Consider the following 17,358-nt stretch of genomic DNA (forward strand, 5'->3'; position numbering starts at 1 on the left):
TATCACTGTGAAAAGTATATATTAACACCATATCAGGAAATATGAAGTCTTAATTATATTATGTTTTAAAGTCTGTGGTCAAACAGGGAAAAACGGGTTTGCTCCTAGACAGGGGAGAAGGCAGCTATTTACCTGTGTCATAAATAAATCAAGCATGGTGGAATCAAAACAATGGAAGCTCCATTTTCATACAGGAGGATGGGAAGCCCACAGGAAGGGAAGACCAGCAAGAGGTCATCCTGCCTCTTGAAACAAAGTAACTGAACTTTGGAAGATACAAGCAAAGACAGAGGCCATCTTTGGCATCCATCACTAGACAGACACAAGGGAACAGAGCTCTTGCAAGCTGAGAATGGTGGGTTCTTCAATCTAGGGAGGTTGAAGTTTCTGAAAACAGAATATAGCGAAAAACAATCTTGAGCCATGCCTGTACCTTGCTAGACTAAGGCCTGGTCTACACTAGGAAATTAGTTTGGTATAACTACCTCGCTCAGGGATGTGAAAAATCCACAACCCTGAACAATGCAGTTAAACCAACCTAACCCCTGGTGCAGACAATGCTAGGTTGACAGGAGAATTCTTCTGTTGACCTAGCTACAACCTCTCAGGGAGATACAGTACCTATGCCAACAGGAACCCCACCCCCCACAGCTCCCGTTGGTGTAGGTAGTGTCTTCACTGAAGTGCTATGGTGGCACTGCTGCAGCATTTTAAGTGTGGACAATCACTGAGTTTTAGACTTTTAGATGTGTGTTTTCACATTTATGTTTGTAACCCTTCTAACTTTATTCCTTTTACTTGGCATCATTTAACCGATGCCCTATTGTTAATAAACTTTTTTTATTTTACTGTACACCAACTTAGTGCTGTGTTTAAATGAAAGTGTGTATTTACCCCAGTTAAATTAATAAGCTATGATGTGCTTTTGTGTCCTTAGAGGAACAAATAAACCTTATTTCTCTGAACTGTCCAGAAGAGGGCTGAACATTATAGAGAATTTGGGGAAAATTCAGGACTGGAAGTGTGTTGGGGTCATCTTGGTGATTGTAATCTAGGCTAGTGGAAGCCAGAGTGGGGCTGTGGACAGGCTGCTGGGGTCTGAGCTGCTGAACCAGGGATGTCTAGCTCACAGACAATTTAGGCTGTGCCTGCATGCTTGTAGGCTCGTTGTGACTGTCACAGGCTGGGAGCTACTGCAGCAAAGCATTGTCAGGCACCCAGGGTAGCAGGGCAAGTCGTGACACAACCGTTTACTGGTCTGGATTGCACCCCCAACTCCATCCCACTAAAGCATTTTTGCCAGAAAGCTCTGTTGCCAACAGCAACACTGATTAAATTTAAAACTTGCTGCAAAGCAGTGATGAGGATGTGCAAGATCATGTAAGATTTAAGACTTCTAGTTAAAACTGGGTACACAATTTGCTATTTACAATTTATTGGGCAAATGTAGCCCTTTTCATGTTCATGAATTGTCGTGAGCAGACTGAAGTTGTGATGAGCAGTTCATTAATCAAAATTGTTTGAGGAATGCTTTGCCCAAATTTATTTCAGCCTCTGAGCTTGCAAGCTGTTTGTTGCAAGTACTCCTGAGAGTATCTGATATTCATGCTGTATGACTGGACATCTCACTCACAAGACTTTTGTTTGTGTTCTGATTTTTCCTGAGAAATGCATTTAGACTGAATTTCACCTCTGTGCAGAGGACAGTACTCACCACTTATATCCCACTTGATATAGGGCGTAAGTGAGACGTAAATGGTGCATTGGCCCTGCGCTGGCCCCTCCACTCAGTGATTAAACAAATTTATTGATTAAACAAATCTCAGCTCCAGGCCTGAAATGCATTTTTCATGAACAGTCATAAGAACAAAACTTTGTTCCTATGAATGTTCTCTGAAAGCGAACAAAAGGGGTATGAACATGGTTGAAGGGAAATTCTATTTTACAGTTTTGCCAGCTCTCATGAGTTATTGTTAAAGATTAGGTGAGACTCATGGCTTTAATTTAAAAAAAAAAGTAAGATTCTAGCCCTCGTAATTGCAGAGAAAAAGCTTGAAAATGTAACCCAGGCTTAGCCTAAAGATTCAAAAACCAGAAGGTGAATAAAAAAATCCAAAATTCACTATATATTTTTTTAAAATCTCACAATTTTAAGCCAATCTTATGGTTTTTGAGTTCTGACTCATGATTTTTGAATGCAAGTTAGGTTAGCAATACTGTACATGGGGGGTGTGAAATGTTCAAAAATAACTTCTCACAATTTATGCAGCTGTAGTTATGCCTGATTAAAGCCATCCTAAGCCATTAAAAAAAGGAATCCAAAACTTAGCATTCAGAAAAGTATGGTTACAAGGACCAAGAAGAAACATCGCCTCCAGAGTCTGTAATTCTCAGCAGCTGCATCTCGGCGCTGATAAAGACTGACCGAGGCTGCATGGAAAATCTTTTTTAGCTTAACTTTACTACTCCTTTTCTGTATTTTGTTCATAAAAACGATATTAATGTTTTATTTTGTGTAGTATTGTTGTGACTTCCAAGTTGCCTGGTCTCTGTCAGCTCAAACATGTATTTATTTATTTCCTGTTAAAGGGATGTGTGGATGCAGAAATTGAAGTCTGATAACAGTTAGGTGGAGGTTGAGATTTTAGTAATGCTCCCGATTGCCTAAGAATCGGTCCTATCCAATTAAGGTTATTCCTCTGTCTTACTCACCTTCACCGTGACTTGCCTGTTGATTATCATTTCTAAATATTCATATAGCACCTAGCACAATGGGGCACAAACTGGCTTTTCTCTAGGGGTTGCCACAATATACATGTTAATAAAAATAATGGAGATCAACTTTTCTTTACAATATTACAGTTCCTATTATAGCTTGGGACAAGAATGAGTATTACATAATTTCAAACAACCAGCCCAGATCTATTTACATAAGAAGTCCTTATCTTAGAACATACTTGTGTTTTGAGAGGTTTGTAAATAACATCTAGAAATTGACACTGAAGATGGGTTTTTATTCTCTACCACCTTTGCCTCCCTCCATTTACACTTTAGTGTTGATACAAAGTAAAGATGCTTCTCTAAAGTAAATTTAAACTATTATAAAAGAAAATTGGATCCTTCTTGCCATATGGTAACATATTCAACACCTTGTAGAAGCTCCTAAAATAGTTTGTTCAATCCAAAGCCCAGATATAGCTAATTTAGTTACATGGTGAGGGCCTGACAGTAGCTGGTCCTTACACAAGTGAGCCAGGAGAGAGAGCAAAGAGCCTTTTCCCACCCTTGGGAAGCTTGCAAAAAAGCCAGTCACGACTGCTCCTTCTGAGTACAGGGACTGCTCCCTGCTAGGCCCACTTGACCGCTAGCCATCCCAAAAGGGTCAGGCTACACCCCTTCTGTACTGGCCAATGGATATGGGTGGCCCTGGTGGGGAATATATGCTATATTGTCCAAATGCTGGGGTATCTTTAGGGCTGTTATGTTTCCCTGGGGCACAATGCTGCTCAGACTCTCTTTGAAGCAGTTCTGCATTTCACTGTCCCTTGTGCAGGCCTGAGCCTTTATGGCACACAGTATGTCCCTAAAATGCCAGAATGAAGATTTCTTAGTTGCTCACTGATTTTTTGTGACAATTTGATGTTGCTGAATGGGTAGCCAGTGTTGCTGGGAGACTACACATCATTACACACATTCCACTTTCAATAACATATAGAATTTCCAATTTAATGAAGTTTAGCACTTTTGTGGATAAGGCTTTGCAGAGAGTCTCTGTGAGGAGCATGTTCCTTTAAAGTCATTGTGCTGGGGCAGAGAGGACCCATACCAGGAGAGAGGGGGTTATGGAGATCTTTGGGCCTACTAGCCCCACCCTGCTATACCTGCTGCCAATGGCAAGCCTGGAGATGGAATAAAAGGAAAGAGCCTCTGGCTCAGTTCAGGGTTGATTTGCCAGGAAGCAAGACGGAGCTCTACCTCTCTGCCTAAAGGGTGCTCCATTTGCAGAGTTGTGGAGACAGGCCTTTTAGCTGGAGTAGTGATGGGGAGGAACAGCCAGACCCCAATGGAGTGAGAAACACTTGAATTAGAGACTGGTTGGGAAACCAAGCCCAAAGGAAAGGTCAGGGACACCCCACCCAGAAGGCTGGGGGGGGGGGAGGGGGTGGCCTGGTATTGAGTTTTTTGTTATAGAACATTTTTGGGTCTGAGCTGCTCAACCCTGCCCAGAAGGGAAATAAGACTGAAGGCCCAACCAGCTAGTGGGCCAGAGCCTGCCTCAGTGGACTCTGAAGATAGAGACTTCTTTTCCTCTCGGGAAAACCCATGGTCACATCTGGGTTCCTGCAAGGGTCATTAGAGGGCACTGCTCCTACCACACCACTGCAGTCACTCAAAGAAAAGTACACTAATTAGCTTCATAACTGGCTAGCATGAAGACTGGGAAACCTTACTGATCTTGGCTTCAGAAGATGAATTTCTCCTTTTGTTGTTATTGTGCCACCCATTCTACAGTACCAGACATTATCTGAAGGGAAGCCAAAGGCAATGAAGGGGACAAAATTAAGCAGTGCCAGATACAGGATAAGGGATACACAAAATATTGCAGCTTTCATGAAAGGTTTTTGTTCTTTAGCTCTAGCTCTATAATAATAACAAATCACCTACATGTGCAGATCTTTAACTGAAGTTAGGAGGAGGGAGAATTCAAATCAGAAGTTAGAGAAATCATTTTGTTTTTCCCAGCACTATACGGGACAAGGCTTTCATATTAAGCATGGCTAACAGTGAATTTGGTGGTACATAAAATGCATTCCTTCTTAAAAATTTCTCCGTAAAACTATCAGTAGCTTTTGTCACACAACAGCTTGTGTGCAAAAATGACTTTTTCTTCATTTAAAAATTGTGAAGGAGTTTGATGTTTATGAAAGGTGCCAAACTGACAGACTTGAAGATGGAAGTTCTCTTTTTAGCCACAGAAGAGGTACAAGTAGGCAGTAGCAATGCAAACTTCCATGAGCTGCTCTGCCAATATCTCAGCTCAGATCTAGAAAGTCCTATCTTTAGCAGCAATAGGATAGTTCAGTCTTCCTGCCTATTCTTTGCTGACACTTCCTTGATCTGAAGGTTTTTGCAAAGTGGACACTTTTCTACTAGAGTTGTTTCACATAGATGATTAAGTAACCTTCATATGGTGATGATTTTGGGCCACATTCTATGGTTCTTACTGAACTGAAACTCCCAGTGACTTCAGTGGGACTTTTTCTCCAGTCAGGAGCTTAAAATTTGTCCCTTAAATCACTAGTGACGTGAGTCAGTCTTGAAGCACTGAAAGTTGTAAAGCGAGTCATCTACTGAATCATCCAATTTCCCTTAAAATAAATGCTACATTAAAAGTCAGGGATTCTGTTGTGGATTTTACCAGCTATCTTTGCATCCTTGCAAAATAGTTTTAACTTGGGAAGCAATCAACAATCAAGATTTTAAGTTATTTGCAATTTTGCTTTGCGTAGAGTACCTGAGCCATCTTCTGTATCTCCTTCAGTATTAAAGCCTGTATCGTCTAGTTTCAAAATTGCATGTGGTGTTATTTGGACTATCTAATCATACTTTTTCATTTAAGTTTCTGCACAAGAGAGAAGAATGCAGATTACATGTATGATCTGATGGGAGACAATGGTCAAATATACTGGATTATACTAAATGATCTGCTAGTGAGTATAAAATAAAATGTAGAACTTTAAATGAAAACCATACCAAAAACGTGTAAGATTTCTGCATACTAGGTCAACTGTAGTCTACCAGGCAGTGATATATGTTGATGGTATCAGTATCAGAAGGGTAATTTCCTACATATTATTAGACAATGTCCTAGTAATAGAAACTGTTGTTCAAATATTATAGAAACGTTATGGAATCATACCTGAATGTCATCAATATGTAGAAATACAAAGTCTTTTAAAATGAACTGAAGTTACTCTAGGTTGTGCAAGGAGATTTGAACTTTAGAAGGTGTCTCCACTTTACAAGATTTGTGTGTGGATATGAGAAAAGCTGGTTTATATGAGCATCTATTTTGTAAGATTAACGTCAAAACTGAACACCAGGTGATACAGAAGTAAACTCTTATCTACAATAAAGCATGACATACACGTGAATTGTTTAAATGATAGGTGAATGTGAAGACAAGAGATATATGAGATCTCCAGGGAAGTACTGTGGCAGTAAAGTAGATGTAGCAGTCCGCATCATACTTGTTTATGTAAAAATACTTGCTTGTATTTTGCTTCCTCATAACTTCTGATATTCTTATATATAGTTTTGTGACATTATTTTAAAAATCAATAAAGTTGTTTATTAACAAAAAGTAATAGTACTATTCACTTGCCTAGCAAAATGCTTCATAGTCAAAACCAGTCAGCTCTTCCAAAGGATTTTAAAATGTGGCGATAGTAACATGCACTTTCATTGCCAGTCAAACTTTCAACACGGCACTGTCCAGTAAAAGTCACAATGAACGTAATCATGGAAAAAACTATGTAAAAGGTCCTCCCTAGCATTACATTCGTGCGTCTGCAAGGAGAAGCATGGCACTCTGTCAAGTGCTATGAATGGTCAGTTTCTCCATTGAAAGAATTTGTCTTCACAGTTTTCCCTCTACAAAGACGCCTCTTAGCTTGGATTCTTTCCTATGTTACAGAATGCCAGCTAGTTCTGGAAAGAACAGGACATAATTTAAAAGCACATGGAGTGAAGGACATCTTATAAACAGATGGGCATTTATAACAAAAGACAGTTTGCCTTGTATATTGAAGCAGGATTTCATATTTAATTACAATGTGTATGCCACATACTGAATTTAGTTTCTATTAACTAATTTCTCTGGCTTGTAAGCTCCTTCATCTCTCATTTAAATGACTCTCTAATTGTGAAATCGGGTAATTATTGAGATGATATAAAGTTCCTCTGATATTAATAATATATCTTGCTGCACCAAGACCTTATTAATTGGAAGGGCTAGATAAAAGTGCAAGAGCTCTCTCCTTTGCAGCTGTCACCATCTGGAAAAGCTTTGTAGCGTCTGTCTTACTGATTCGCTGTACCTCGTAATTTTTCTGCTCCTCTGGTGTTTATTGTTTAACTCTATGAAGGAAAGATCTGGGGGTAGAGTCAGCATGAGAGACACGGTACAAACCAAATGTTATTATATAAGTGGAACAGCAGGATTCATCTGCCCAGTTATTCCACTGAACTGTCTCTGGGACAATTCATCAGAGCTGCCTAGCAGTGTCCATTTCACTCCATAGTTAGGGTGATGGCCAAAGTTTTATCCAGCATCATTTCCCGCCCTTTCTTTTAGAATTAAGTTTTTTATTTTATGCATTTAAAATTATACAAAGTTACATTAATAAGTGATAGATTAAAAAACATTTGGGTACTGCATAGCTGGGCAAAACGCTCCCTTCCAGTTTTGAGAGCAGGCTCTGCGGTGAGGTAGAGGGGAGATAACATGTCTAATGAGGTAAGCCACTTAAGGGCCAGACAACTCTGCAGACCAGGACTACGGGCTTGACCTTGCTCTCATTGAAGTCAATGGCAAAATTCCCATTGACTTGAATGATGCAAGATCAGCCCCTTCACTTCCTCTTCCCCAATCCAATGAAGTTACTCTTCAGATAGCTGCTCTCTATTTTGGGAGAGCCCCCCTTCTGTCAGACACTGGTACTGCAACAAATATCTTCCATTGAATGAATCTCCCTCTTCACACTGAAACTCCCCCACCCAGGGGGCCTTGGGGAAAACTGGTGATAGAAGACCCTTGGCAGCACAGTTCCTTAGAGCTCTGAGCCTCCTGTGTGGAGTGGGGGAGAAGCAGGGGAGTCCTGGGCAGTAGTGTAGAGGAATTGAACCTCCTGTGGCTCCACCTGCATGGCCCCAGCCCTGTACCATGGCCCAAAGAGGTAGTAGCAGGGGCCTCCCTCTCATCCAGAGGGGCAGCGTCCTCCCCTCCTCCAGAGAGGCAGCATCAGCAGCATGGAGTTCCCTGTATCTTTTTCCCCTCAGAAAGGCGAGGGTAGCAGTAGGGAGTACTCCCAGTACTTATCCCAGCAGGTGAGGTGTATTTGTGTGGGAAGATGCATTAGGTCTACTGCACTTTTCTCCTGCCACAGGCAGAGCCCTCTGCTGGAGTGGCATTGGCAAGTCCCCCTCAGAGCAGTGGGTTTCAGAGTTATCAATCCTCTGGCTGGTCACAGTTTACTCTTAGAACTATAGTGTCAGATTCTCTGCTGACTCAGGCAGCCGTTATGCTCACTTCACATCTTCAATTTTTCTTTGCAACCATAATAGCTAGAAATTTTTTTTTTTTTAAATGAAAGCTGAGATTTTGCTGTAATTACATGACTCCACCAGCTGAGGCCCTACGCAGAGGTTCATAGAGCCTATTCCTTAATCCAGCCCTGTTTGAGCCTCTTCCATTGTAGGCACACGACTTGTCTTCTAGTAGAGTGATCTAAAAGAAACTCTGGAAGATAAAATTCAGAGTTATCTGTCCCTTAAGTGGCTTTTTCCTGCATAGATGATATGAGTCAAAGGTAGGAAAGGAATATATACAAATATACACATGAAAATATTTAATTAACTACTTTTAAAAAATCATTTTCAAATTTTATTTTCAAACCATTCTCATTATACTTTTAAACCAGAGTTAAATGGCTAAATTAAATATCTAATATAATACATACAGGACATACGTACTAGAAGAAATTCATACTCAATTTGTATGTCAGACTTATTTAGTGTACATGTTCAGTTTATATAGGTGAAATATATTTACTTACTACTCAGACACCAGAGTGATTTGAATAAATCAAAGCTATCAAGAAAATATGTCAAAAATGTTCAAGCTTGGGTCCCAATACTGCAAACATTGAAATGAATGGGGCTACTCACAATGGTAAAATTAAATACATGCATATGTATTGGCAGGATCAGGACCCTTAGGCCTGAAGTTAGGTTCCTATATGCACACACAAGTGTCTGAAATTGGGTTCCTGAAAATTGAGGAACCACCTTAATAAGCAGCTACCTTTGAAAATTTGGGCATATATACTTAAATTTCACTTTTTTCCCCTTCCCATCTCTTTGCCTTCCCTGAAAACAATAAATAGATAAGGAAACAGTTGCTGTCTTTGAAGCAGAAATGTAGTCAGCTGCCATAATAATACTGCAGATCATTCTATAACCCAGTTCAGTCACCAGAAAGAGTTTGGTATAACTTTTCCTAGTGATGTCCTTGAGATATTTCAAACCTGTATGTATTACACCTAGTCTCCCTGCAGTTCCAAAAGGTGGCCGCCACAGGGAATTGTATCAGCATGGCTTAGTTGTTCATGCAAGCACAATTCTCTCTGTTAGGTTCTCGTGGGGTTGTATTGTATTGTATTAGGTGTCTTGTTAACTGTTTCTTTCAAATACTTGTATACACAAGAAGTGCCCATCTGGGTTCTAGGCTCTTTAAACAATTGTTTTAGAACATAAAAAATACAATAGAATTTAAAATCGAGAAATTCAGCTGCTTTTCCACACTGACAGGAGAAAAATGACAAAGCCAAACAATGAAACTAAAAGACTGACTCCCCCCCACATCCTCCGCAAAGAAATAAGACCTACTATCATTGCTGCCCAAAAGCCCCTCCTGAGGTACCCTGCAGAGTTGACATTCCATGATTCGGGAGGGATTGGGCCTTGATAATCAATAAATTGAAGCTGTTTCAGATCATGAGTGGGAAGTTCGTTTGCCACTGAGAATGCTCTGTCAACAACTCTCTTCCTTTTAAATTAGTCTTAATTGTATGGTCTTGTTCAGGGAAGTGCACAAATGAGATATTTTTCAAAGCTATCAGTTCTCTAAGGCACAGATTGCTCCAGATTGGCAAGGTCACTTAGCACATGTACCAGTCTGCTGTAATTAGCTCTTTTGGAGGGGGGAAGTGGGTGGATGGCAGTTTCCCACTACCTGACAATTGACCTTTCTGAACTAACAGTAGCGTTCAAGGGGAAAATGTCTTGTCGCTTGCTAATACCACCCGGGATAATAACACTTAAGCATGTATTCTGCATTTTGCTTTTTCAAAGTCGTTAACAAGCATGAACTGACCTCACAACTGGGAGGTTGGTAAGTGTATATTAACTCCATTGTACAGATAATGAGTTGAGGCAGAGAAATAAAATGGTTTACTCAAAACCACAGAGAAAGTCAGTGTCTGAGCTGGAGTTAGAGCTCAAGAGATCCAGACTCCCAATCCTGAGCTCATGACACCCACCCTCTTCTCTCTCATGGATATTACTTAGGCAGGCTTACCATGATGGGGAGCCAGCAGGGGGTACCAACTCCCCACTCCCTCCCAATCACCTTCTCTGCAGCTGCCCCTGCACTGTGCAGCAGAGGTCTTTGTAAGCAAAAAGAAGGCATATAGGATTGTACAGGCAGCAGTATAATCTAGTGGCTAGGCCTCGGTAGCACGCAGGAGACCTGGGTTCTATCTCTGGCTCTACCACGGCCCTGTTGTGTAACAATGGGCAAGCCATTTTTCTTCTTGGTACTTCATTTTCTCCTTTCTCCCCTTGCCTATTTGGGCTGTAAGCTCTACAGGGCAGAGGTTGTCTCTCATTATATGTCTGTACAGTGCCTAGCACTATGGGGCCCTGGGCACTCTAATAAAATAAAATAATAATAACAACAACAATAATAAATAATAACTGTGATGTGTGTATTTGTCCTACTGGACAAACTGTTAAAGTGTGGCATCCCTTTATCTGATATCAAACATATAAATAACTTTCAAAATAAAAAACAAACTAGTAGAACCAAAACCTGCCAAAGAACAATGAAACACTAAAAGTTAAGGAGAAGGCTTCCCTACTTTGCTGCTGAATGTACTTGATATTTCTATCTACTATGCTGTGCCAAATGTAATATTCCATTGGTTTCAGTGGAGTAATGCTGGATAACACCTGTAGTCTTGCAGAGGATCAGCACTGAAAGAGTTAAAGGACACCCAGATTGTTCATTTTGGAAACTCGCTAAAGGTTGAGAATTCTATGAATAAACATTGAAAATGCTAACTCTGAAACTAGAAAATAGTAAGGATGACTAAAACCATCAGAAATGTCATGCCACTGCCCACCACATTATTCCCTTAGATTGCTTCGCTACCCCTTTTCCACTGTCAGTGATACAGTGAGTAGTGAAAGATCAGATGTGAGGAGAGGGAAAAAAATACCAGAGTGTTATAGGAAATAGTTTACCTCAGAACCTACTGGTAACTGATACAAGATGATGGAAAATAATCTCTATATCATGGGTAGTTTGACTCACTGCTGATTACAAGCAAAGAATTAATATAAGAATGTATGAAATGTAAAATATTCAGTATCAGAATGAATTTTCCTATTATTCCCTCCCGCTCAAAAGAACCATTCTTGGTAATGGAAACAGTGCACCTAGTTTTCCATTCATCTGCCTGAAAATGCCATCCCTTTCGTTTCCTATTCCCTGCGTCCATTTTCCTTCAGGATTCCATAACTTGATTCTAAGACATACACACCAAATAATGTAGGGCCTGATCCAAAGATCACTGAAGTCAATGGAAAGCTTTCCACTGATTTCAATGGGCTTTGGATCAGGCCCATAAAGTCAATGGCAAAACTAGTCTAAGTTCAAGCTTCCCTGACTAGTACTCTACTCTTCTGAACATCACTTAAAAGCACACACGTTCCAAACCAAGGCAACATAGCTGTATGATGTTTCCTTGTGAAGCTCTGAGAACAAACAAGCATTTCCCAATCTCTCTTTCTCTCACTTGTGCGCTCGATCCAAAACATTTTCTAATCTGGCATTCAGTTTATTTCTTTCTTTAAAAATATTTCTTATAGTTAAGGCTGTAAGAAAACTGTGGGCTGTGATTTTGTTGCTGAAACGTCAGCTTTCAGCACTCACCACAACTTTCAGCGCACACTGCAATATTGCCACAAATTTGAGTGGCGCTGTGACCTGTGAACTAAGTTGCAATGCCACTGACTCAAATTAAGCCTGGCTATCCTGTCATCATTACTGGGTGAGGCCAGTGGCAGAGGTGGACGAGGAAGAGGACAGGGACCCCTTTGGGTTGGAGCCAGGCTCTCCAGCGGGCTTGCTCTGTTTGCTGCCGTTGCTTGCACTCGGTCCTAAGGGCACTGGCCTGGCACATCACCCATGTGCAGTTCTGCCTTCGCCAGGTGGTGGAGGCTGGGCCTGCCGAACAGCAGCAGCTCCCGCGTGACCTCGAGGACTTCACCTAGGGTGACCATATAGCAAGTGTGAAAAATCGGGTCAAGGAGTGGGGGGTAATATGCACCTATATGAGACAAAGCCCCGAATACCGGGACTATCCCTATAAAATCGGGACATCTAGTTACCCTAACTTCGCCTTCCACAGCTTCCTGGCACACTGAGGGGTGGGCTCAGGAAGAGCCCTGTGTATGGGACTGGGGGAGAGGGGGCTGGAGCTTGTGCCTCTTGCAGGGCACAGTGGCAAGATGGGGAGCCCCAGTGGTGCCAGCCCTGACAGGGGTTTCTCAGCTGGGACCAGCTCCACAGCACATCCTTCCCTGGGGACTGGAGAAATGGGGGCGGCAGGCATCCAGCCCCTGTTGGAGGATAAAGGACCCTGTTGCCAGCTCAACAGCTAGTTAGTTACAAAATAGGAGTTTAGGTCCTGCACCCCCCACAGCTGCCCACACACACCTGCACCTCCTCCCCCAAATTCTGTCCTGAATGCTCCCTTACCCTGCAACCCTACCACACCTCTGCCTTGAGGGCACCTCTACACACACCTGCACCTGACCAACTTGACAGAGGGACAGTTGGGACAAATTTGAGTGGCTTTTCAGCCCCAGGCACCAGGTCGCAGTGCCACTCACCTAAATTTGGCCCCACACCAAAACCACAACTATAACAAAGTATGGCTGCAACTTCTGAACCTAAAATATCACAACCTTCTCAGAGCCTTAATTATTAGAGCATTATAGAGGTCAGGGTTTTCCAAACTAGTTTTTAGATTCACAAAATCAGTTTGAATTCACAAACCATTTGCCCCTTAATTTATACCCATGATTAATTTTTCCTCTAAAAGGAGTTTAAACATTTTTAAAAAAACCCACTTTTGTCTAATTATAAGGAAACTTGTGTCATGTATGGGTGGAGAGATGAATCTCCCCAAAAGCTGGATTGACCCAAGCGGATACTTGTATCTTTCCACTAGAGGTTCTCTCTCTCTTTGCTCCTTTCTTCAGTCTCTCTACATCTATGCTGTTCTCAGCTTTTTTCTTCTGTATTTTCACCCTATTTATTTACTGGACATTTCCCTCTCTACTTCATCTCTTCTCCTTTTTTCAGTGTCTCCCCTAAGCAGACCATTAAGCCAACAATACTTGAGCTCAAGTCAAACTTTTGAATCCATTAGATTCAAGTGGGTTAAAGGCAAAACTGCTCTGAGCATCTTTAATTTCAATAATCAATACCCTTTCTAGAAAGGGGTGGAGTTAACTAATTGGTTACATTAACTCCTATACTGCAAATAATAACAAATCTTCTGATTCTTCTACCACTGATCTGTACCTTTCTTGTCCTCATCATCCAGTCTCACACAGAAAATCGTTTGAGATACTGGGGGAAAAAACATACCAGCATTAGATCCTTGGTCTTACTGGAGTGGTTCAGCTCTAAAAATGGTGGGAAATGATGGATTCAGTTCCTCACAGAATGGCTGTGATTTGGCAGGAAGGAAAGCAACTGCATCTGAATGTCTCTCTATGGGCTGCATAATTTTAATTTTCCTAAGCAATCCTCTCTTCTCTCTTCATCAGCAACTGAAATTTCAATCTTGAGTCATCCACTTTTCCTTGCAGCTCCCGTTCAGGTTTACTGTGTTGTTATTTGGTGGAGGGATCGGGCATGGACTGAGGAAGAGGAGAAAAGCCTGTTCATTGATATCAAGGTTCAGTATAAGTTAGTGCTGTATGATGGGCCAGGAGATAGCAAAGCACGGGTGTACTGGTCTATTAACTAGGCTCATAGACAAGCATCTCCCACAGAGTGCCACAGAGTGGTTACTAGTTTTGGCTTGTGATGGATGTTATGTTGTTGCTTTTTTGTTAAAAAAAGTACGTCATATGCTGCACTCTCCTGGACACTTATAGTATAACGTACTTTTCAGAGAATTACTTCAGTCAAAAGATGTAATAAGATTAAAGTATTAATCTGATCCGTGAAAATTCAGTTACCATGGTTTCTAATACAAAGCCTCTATGATCTTCCCTTGTTTTGATTGGTCTGAAGCTCAAGTGGGATTCAGAAACAGAAGCTTTTACCATACTATCTCCTGGCAAATTCAAACTGTGGATTTAGATAGCATGTCCTCATCTACAAACTATGTCTCCTCCCTGCCTGAGAGCAGAAAAATGACTCACATAAGTGTGACACAATATTGAGTCAACTGAATACATATTTTTAAATTGCACGTAAACTGATACTTTAAATGGAGAGAAGTTTTGCTTGCTTTGCAAAAATCCACTTTACTCTTCTTATGCAGTTTTTTTTTTTTTAAACTAGAAACAAAAAGCAATTTGTGGCAAAGGGGAGTTGAAGGGGAAGAAGTCAATTTTGCTTGCTGCCCATGTTCTTGAGCTGATCTGTATTTAAGTGATCAGCAGCATGTACATTTAGGATGATGTCAGAAAGAGCTTAGATAACAAGAGGCCTAAGTGTTGAATTGAAAAGCATTGCAATGTGTGTTATCCGATCTATTATGATTTAGTTTTTGAACCGCATCTTTAAATGGAGAGAAGTCCTCCTTCCTGCTAATGAGGCAAAACTCTTGTAGTGTTCTGATGCAGCCTGCTACAGAAGAGAGATATATTGTGCATGTGTTCCTGCTTACAGAAAACATGCTATTGTTCCTTCTTGCTTTTGTGATTCTCTAAAGATTATTATGACTGAAAATGTGTGATTTCTATTTGTGTACAGAGATACACAAAATAAATAGCAAGGGGAAAATATCACATGATGTTGGATGAAATTAAAAGGTTGTGTGTCTTTCTTTTGTTTCATTTTCTTCTTATTCTACTTCCTTGCATTCACAAGTAATTTAGTTACAGTGATACATATAATGCAATTGCTTTCCACAACAATATTATAGGGCTAGATATATGAAACAATACAAGTAACATTTCATTAGTTTCCATGCAGTTTGCACATCAAATATCTTCTTACTTTAGCACTAACACACACTTTAATCTAGGGTTATCTAATTACCAGGTATACATAATGTAATGTGATAGCAATCAACAACTTATAGATAAGTGAAGACCATATCATTCACATTTTCTTTGAACTAAATTAATACTTGAGTGAATTAGTACACTTAACATTTCTTTGATATTCACACATAAGTGAATTGGCCTATGACTTTGTCAAAGTAGGAATAATTTACTCTTTTGTATATATGTATATATATATATATATATTACTTTAAAAATCTGTTTATGTTACAGTATCCTATGGCAGAGATATCAAAATGGTGATGATGAAATTCTGGCCCCTTGAAGTCAATGGCAAAACTCCCATTGACTTCAATGGGGCCAGGATTTCACCCTGTTTAACACAGCCATTCAGTGAAATATAGTAGCATCATTTGCTTTTTAACATCTTTCATTTTGATTGGTTAGCATTTCCTTCCACTTTGCACTAGTTAATGAACTATACATTAGGAAGAAGGCTGAATGGTCAGTGATCAAACTTAGAACCCACAAAGATCAAACTGAAACAGTGCTATTTCTATGTATGGGTCATGTGACAAATTGTGATATTTTGTCCTTGTACTGGAGACTATGAAAATGGGGAATTATATAGATTCATGCTTTTTCATTTATACTTCGTAGACTGAGGATTTTAATTTTAGTATTCCTCAGATGCTGGAACCACCACCAGGTAACACTCTGCAGTGAAGTGCTGCAGAAATTATTATGTATTGTGCACTGTGCTTTCAGTTTCATAAAAATATCAGAATTACCCCTCAAAGTTTTACCTAAACTCATTGTTTGCAAGAGATTGCCAGGGGATGGGGCAGTTCAAAAATTTCCAGGGCCTAGAATGCAAAGGCTATTTCTTGTATATACAGTAGAACGCACTCTATAGCACATCCTGTACTTGTCCAAGGATGTGCCTTTGGTGAGTTCAGATATTTCAATAAAATGGGTCAGGCTGGATGGATGTGCGGTGCAGGGAAGGATGAGAAGCACACAAGCAAGGCCATATTGTATTGATGACTCTCAACTACCTATAAAGTTTAGCACACTTAATTCTGAATGCAACCTGCTGCTGAATTAGATTTTATTACTAACACATTACCCCTCTAACTACTTAGTTTTCAGTCTTAGTGGGGGCTTTACATTTTCTCTTTGTTTTTTCCACTGAAGACTTCTGCCAGATTCTCTCTGGGACTTTCTTAGGGCTTGATCCTGCCCCAGTGAAGTCAATGGGAGAGTTTACCTCTCCCCCCCACCAACTTGCCCCTTCACTCCATGGATATCTCATGCTTAGCTCTGCTGGGGTATCTCTTCTCTACAGATTTCCTGCAAGCTCACTTTCTGAGGGACATATATCTGCCTGTCTCAACTGTCTGTTCCTGACTATAAACAGCAATAGATTGTTCCAGTAAATATTTCAAAACTGAAGTCTTTCTACTAGAAAAGTGTCCTCTTTGTCCCATATCTCTGATTACTATCACTTTCCTTCATTCAGACATTTTTGTTTCCAAGGCCAGAAATCTTAGAGACATCCTACACCCCAAATTATTTTCTCTTCTCACTTCCCCTTTAAATCTGCCTTTTATCACTTCTGGAACAATGCCAGAATCTGTCCTGTCCCTGACCCTATTCATTATTCATGCCTTAATCACTTCCCACCTCAACTACAGCAACTCCTTCTTTTAGAATTATCTAAATCCCTTCTCTCAGCTTTAGGTGATCCTGACTTCTGTGGCCAGACTACTCTTTCACTCCACGATGCAGGATTAGGTCACTCACAATTTCATCATTTATGCTGGATTGCTATTTACAAACTGATTGTCAAATTATCTTCCTTGTTTCCAATATTATCCATGGCCCCTTGCCATTCCTCCACTTTGTCTTAACAGCAACATACTCTACCCTTCCACTCATGATACTCTTCTAGTTCTGACCTCTGTCTTCTTTCTTTAATTCTCTGCATTTTGGGGTGGCAACCTCAACACAGCTGAATCTTATCCTAAAGCACCCTCC

The sequence above is a fragment of the Emydura macquarii genome, unplaced genomic scaffold, assembly GCF_026122565.2.
Source record: "Emydura macquarii macquarii isolate MOO-44397 ecotype Brisbane River unplaced genomic scaffold, CSIRO-AGI_Emac_v2 contig_2308, whole genome shotgun sequence".
Taxonomy (NCBI): Eukaryota; Metazoa; Chordata; order Testudines; family Chelidae; genus Emydura; species Emydura macquarii.